Source organism: Mustela nigripes, chromosome 12 (genome assembly GCF_022355385.1).
Source record: "Mustela nigripes isolate SB6536 chromosome 12, MUSNIG.SB6536, whole genome shotgun sequence".
In the NCBI taxonomy this organism is placed as follows: Eukaryota; Metazoa; Chordata; class Mammalia; order Carnivora; family Mustelidae; genus Mustela; species Mustela nigripes.
The window spans coordinates 42,337,715-42,343,714 of NC_081568.1; the positions used below are offsets into that span (position 1 = coordinate 42,337,715).

At 38.4% G+C, this 6,000-nt stretch overlaps 1 protein-coding gene across 5 annotated transcripts in view; it reads right to left on the minus strand.

Moving 5' to 3' along the window:
* CCDC69 (coiled-coil domain containing 69) overlaps window positions 1-6,000 on the minus strand; it is a 54,450-nt gene that overhangs the window by 24,579 nt on the left and 23,871 nt on the right. The window lies entirely within an intron of this gene.

Genomic DNA, 6,000 nt, shown 5'->3' on the forward strand with positions numbered 1-6,000 from the left:
CTGATCCCAGGGTCCTGGGATTGAGCCCCACATTGGGCTCCCTGCTTGGTGGAGAGCCTGCTTCTCCCTCTCCTGCTACCCTTCCTTGTGTTCCCTCTCTCTCTGTCCTTCTCTGTCAAATAAATAAATAAAATCTTAAAAAAAAAAAAAAGTTCTACTGCGTCAACTGTGACATGAGTTGTTCTAAGGGATGACCCAAGGATGACGTGAGGAAAGGACACACAAGGGCTCTCCAGACTGGGTAGTGCTCTGCAGATTTGCTACTATTCCCCCAAATCAGTGTCGTTATATTTCTTATCCCACCTCCTCTACAGAGGCCCTTGTGGAAAATTCCAATGTTGTCTCAACCAAAAAAAGACAATAGGGGAAGTGACCAATCAATGGGTGGGATGAGAAGTAGGACAGAGAGGACAGGAAAAAAAAAAGTGTCATATGACCAAAGGCCCGGGTAGTGGGCCTGTGTCTCAGTGGGCCCTGACAGAGAGAAAACAACGTTCAGTCACATAAATGTGATAGAGCTGTCCAAAACTCAAGAGATCAGCTGTATAAAAATGACAGGCTGAATTTTTTCCAATTATGGGCCAAATCTGTTCATTTGCCAATCAAGACAATTTCTGATTCCAGGTAAGCTGGAGGATGTACACTCCATACAGTTTGTCTACTCAATGTAGCTATAAAACCCAGGCAGAATGGATGGAATAGCTAATTGCAGACTCTGAACAGTAAATGGTGGCAGGGGGATGTAGCAAGAAGACCAGAATCTGAAGTAGTGTGAACCAAGAGTTTTAAACAAGACTCAGAATCTCGTGTTTTCAAATATTTCAGGATATCATTTATAATTACTCAGCATGCAAATCCAAATGGCTCAGCATAAAAATCCAAAATGGCTCAGCATACAAAGAAGCAGGAAAATCTCAACTTGCCTGAGAAAGACATTCAGCAGATGCCAACACTGGGATGCTACAGATGTTGGAATTATTGACATAGACTATAAGACAGCTGATACAAAAATGTCTCATGAAGTAAGGGTGAGCACTCTTGAAGAGGATGGAAAAATAGAAAGCCCTAGCAAATATATAGAAGCTATTAAAAAGAACCAAAAGGAAAGTTTAGAACTAAAAAATGTAATTAATTTAAAAAAACAACAACAACTCACTGGGTGGGCTCAATAGCAGAATAGAGATGACACGGATAAAGAGGCAGTGAACATGACTATGGATCAACAGAGATTATCCAGTCTAAACAACTGAGAGAAAAACAATTGGGAAAAAATGGGCAAATCCTCAGGGACCTATAAAACAATCCAAAAACATCTAACATTTGTGTATCAAAGTCTCAGAAAGAGAAGAGAAAGAGTGGTACAGAAACTGTATTTGAAGAGAGAATGGTTGAATGCTTCCCAAATCTTGCAAAATATAAACCTACAGACTAGAAACACCTACTGAACCCCAAACAGGGAAAGCCCAGGGAAATCCACACCCAAACACATCTTTTTTTTTTTTTTTTTAAGACTTTACTTATTTATTTGTCAGAGAGAGTGAGAGGGCACAAGCAGGGAGAGAGGCAGGCAGAGGGGGAGGGAGAAACAGGCTCTGCCCTGAGCAGGGAGCCCAATGCAGGACTCAATCCCAGAATCCTGGGATCATGATCTGAGCCAAAGGCAGATGCTTATCAACTGAGCCACCCAGGCAACCCCAGACACATTATTTTTGAAAACTAATGACAAAGAAAAAATATAGAACAGACCCAGACAAAAACAATGCATTACTTAGAGGAAACAACAGTTTGAATAACTGTGAATTTCTTATTAGAAACCTTGGAGACTGGAGAGAATAAGAACATAAATAGGGAATAAAAACTGCCAAAATAAAAGAACTGTAAATCTAGAATCCCATAGCCAGTGAAAATGTCCTCAGGAACGAAGGTGAAACATTCTCAGAAGAAGAAACACTAAGATAATTTCTCATCTGCAGACCTACTAAAAGAACTGCTTAAAGAAATTCTTCAGATAAAAAAAAAATGATACCAAAGGCAACTTCCGAACTTCAAGAGTATAAGAAGAACAATAGAACTGGTGAATGCCTGGGTAATATAATAAACTAGTCTTCTCCTTTTTCTCCCCTCATGCTCTTTAAAATATGATTAATGGTAAATCAACGTTATAAACAGTGTAACGCTGTCTGATGGGGCAGTCAATGTATGTGGAGGCCCCACCTAAGATCGGTACAACAAAAAGGAGAGAGGATAGGGATCTAGGGGATAGCAGGCTTTCTTTTCTTTCTTCTTTTTCTTTCTTTTCTTTTTTTTTTTTTTAAAGATTTTTATTTTTTTATTTGAGAGAGTGGGAGTGCATAAGCAGGGGGTGAGGGAGAGAGGGAGAGGAAGAAGCAGACTCCCCACTGAGCAGGGAGCCTGATGTGGGGCTCGTTCCCCAAACCCAGGATCATGACCTGAGCCAAAGGGAGATACACAACCAACTGAGCCATCCAGGCGTCTTGATGGTAGGCTTTCTACATCCCCCTGGAAGCAGCAGAATGTGAATTCTAAGTAGACTCTTAACTATTTTGTAATTCTTAGAGCAATCACACAAAAAAAGAGCTATAGTAAAAAAGACCAGAGACAAGTTAAAAATGGAATACTAAAAAATGTTCAAATACTCCAAAAGAAAGCAGGGACAGGAATGTAGAGCATAAAAACGACAGACCTACATCCAACCATAGCAGTACGAACACAAACTAAATGGTCTAAACATGCTAAAGAAAAGACAGAGATTGTCAGACTGGATCTTTAAAAAAACACCCAGTGGGGTGCCTGGGTTGCTCAGTGTGTTAAAGCCTCTGCCTTCAGCTCCGGTCAGGATCCCAGGGTCCTGGGATGGAGCCCCACTTTGTGCTCTCTGCTCAGCGGCAAGTCTGCTTTTCCTTCTCTCTCTGCCTGCCTCTCTGCCTACTTATGATCTCTCTGTCAAATAAATAAATAAATAAAAATGAAAATAAAAAAAATTAAAAAACACCCAGCTATGTGCTACTTACAAGAAATTCATTTTACATAGATGTCACATGTAGATCACAAGTAAAAAGATAGAACAAGCAACATGAATCAGAGGAAAGCAGTAGTGGCTGTATTCATTTCAGATGAAGTGCACTTAAGAATAAGGAATAACATCAGGGATGAAGACACTGGCATTACATAATGATCAAGAGGTCAGTTCTATAAGAAAACATGACAATCCTAAATGCTTATATTCCTAACAAAGGAACTTTGAGATCCATGAAGTAAAAACTAACAGAACTGAAAGGAGAAATAGACAAATATACAGAATTATAGTGAGGAATTTCAACGGCATAAAATCAGTAGAATATCGAAGAACTGAGCACTGTCCATATCCTGATTTAACCACTTTATGAACTACAACCTACAGTAGTAGAATAAGCATTCACAAGATAGGTCATATCCTGAGTCATAAAACAAGCCTTAACAAATTATAAAAGGAGCAACATACAAACTCTGTTCTCTGACCACAATGAAATCAAACTAGAAATCAGTCACAGAAAGAGAACTACTAATCTCCAGACACTTGTAATTGTTCAATGAGCCAAAGAGGAAGTCTCAGGGGAAACTAGAACATATTTTTAACTGAACAAAAGTGAAAATACAACACATCAATCTGTGGGATGCAGAAATACAGTGCTTAGGGAGAAATTCGTAGCACCAAATGCTTCTGTAAGAAAAGGAGAAAGGTCTCAAATCAGTAATATAAGCTCCTGGTGTAAGAAATCATAAAAAGAAGAGTTAATGGAATATAAAGGATCCAGGAGAAGGAAATAAACATAACAGGAATCAATGAGATTGAAAATGGACAAATTGAGAAAAACATCAATAAAACCAAAAGTTGATTTTTGGAAAGGATTAATAAAGTTGGTAAACCTTAAGCAAGACTGACAAAGAAAAAGAGAATAGACAAACTACCAATATCAAGAAATTAAGAAGGAATATGACCACAGACACAGAGGATATTTAAAACAATAGTAAGAGATTACTATGAGCAATACGATGCATATAAATTTGACAACTTAGATGAAATGTACCAATTCCTGAAAAACCACAAACTACCAAAACTCACCTAAGGTAAAACACATCACCTGGGAATCCCTATAATTACTAAAGAATTCGAATTTGTACTTAAATACTTTCTGGAATAGAAATGTTTGAGAACAGATGGTTTCATTCACAAATTCTATTGAACATTTAAAAATGATACCGTACAAGTTCTATAGAATCTCTTCCAGAAATGAAAGATGAAGGGACAGTTCTCAACTTATTGCATGGGGCAAGAAAACCTTGCAACTAAAACCAGACAGATAGTATAGAATAACAGCCCTCATGAACACAAACCCCTTCAGTAAAATATTAACAAATCAAGTTCAGCAATACATAAAAAAGAATACATTAATGTGACCGAATAGGGTTTATGCCAGGAATACAAGGCTAGTTCAAAATTTGAAATTCAAATCAGTGTAATCCATGATATTAACCATCCAAAGAAGAAAAATCACACAATTATATGGGTCATAGATCTAAATGTAAAACTTAAAACCATACATATTTTGGAAGACAACATAGAAGATCTTTGTTGCCTGGGGTTAGAATTTCTAAGATATGATACCTCAAGCATAATGAATGAAAGAAAAAATAAAAAATTTGGAATTTATCAACATTAAAAGCTTTGCTTTATAATATACATTGTAAAGGGAATGAGAAAAAAGAACACCCTCCAGCCTTGGGGAGAATATTTGTAAATACAAAGGACTTGCATCCAAAATACATAAAGACCTCTCAAAACTCAACAGTAAGAACAAGCAAGCTACAGAATGGGTAAGAGATTGGAATGGACATTGGACCAGATGATACCCAGACAGTGAGTAAGCACAAGAAGAAATGGTCAACATCCTTTGTCATTACTGAAATGCAAATCAAATCCATGATGAGATATCACCACACACCAGTTAGGGTGGCTATAACTTCAAAGAAAAATTGGCAAGTGTTGGGTAAGAAGGAACAGTGGAAATCCTATATGGCTCATGGGAAGGCAGCATAATGGCCACTTAGGAAACCAGTTTCCCGTTTCCCATAAAGCTCAATATATACTTATTATATGGCCGCTCTATCCTACTCCTGCATTATCTACCCAAGAGAAATGAAAATTTAGGAACACATAGAAATCTGTACATGAATGTTCAGAAGAGGATCTATTCACATTTGCCTCAAAATGGAAACAACCGAAATGTCCTACAAGTGAATGAGTAAACAATGGAATACAACCCAGCAGTGGGGAAAAAAAACTGAACTATTAATACATGTAACTTGGATGAATCTCAAAGACATCACGATGAGGGCTGCCTGGGTGGCTCAGTTAGTTAAGCATCTGACCTTGGTTCAGGTCATGATCCCAGGTCCTGGGAGGGTGTCCCACGTCTGGCTCCTTGCTGAGCGGGGAGTCTGCTTGTCCCTCTGCCCCTCTCCCATTCATGCTCCCTCTCTCTGTCTCTCTCAAATAAATAGATCAATAAAATCTTTGAAAAAAAAAAAGATGCCATGAGGAGTGAAAGAAGCCACTATCAAAAATCAGGTATTACTTTGTTTATAAAACAACCTTGAAAGGACAAAACTATAGGGATGGGGAGCAAATCAGTGGGTGTCTGTGTGGTAATTCCACACAGAAGAATTGGAATAGTGGTGGAATTGAGGACAGAAGGACAAGCCTGAGGGGCACCTGGGTGGCTTAGTCAGTTAAGAGTCTGACTCTTGGTTTCCGCTCAGGTGGTGATCTCGGGCTCCTGTCATGGAGGCTCCCGTCAAGACTCCTTCGTTCAGTGCAGAGTGCTGGGTATTCTCTCTTCCTCTCCCTCTGCCCCTCCCCCTGCTTGTGTGCTTTCTCTCTCTTTCTAATAAAATAAAATAAAATAAAATAAAATAAAATAAAATAAAATAAAATAAAAT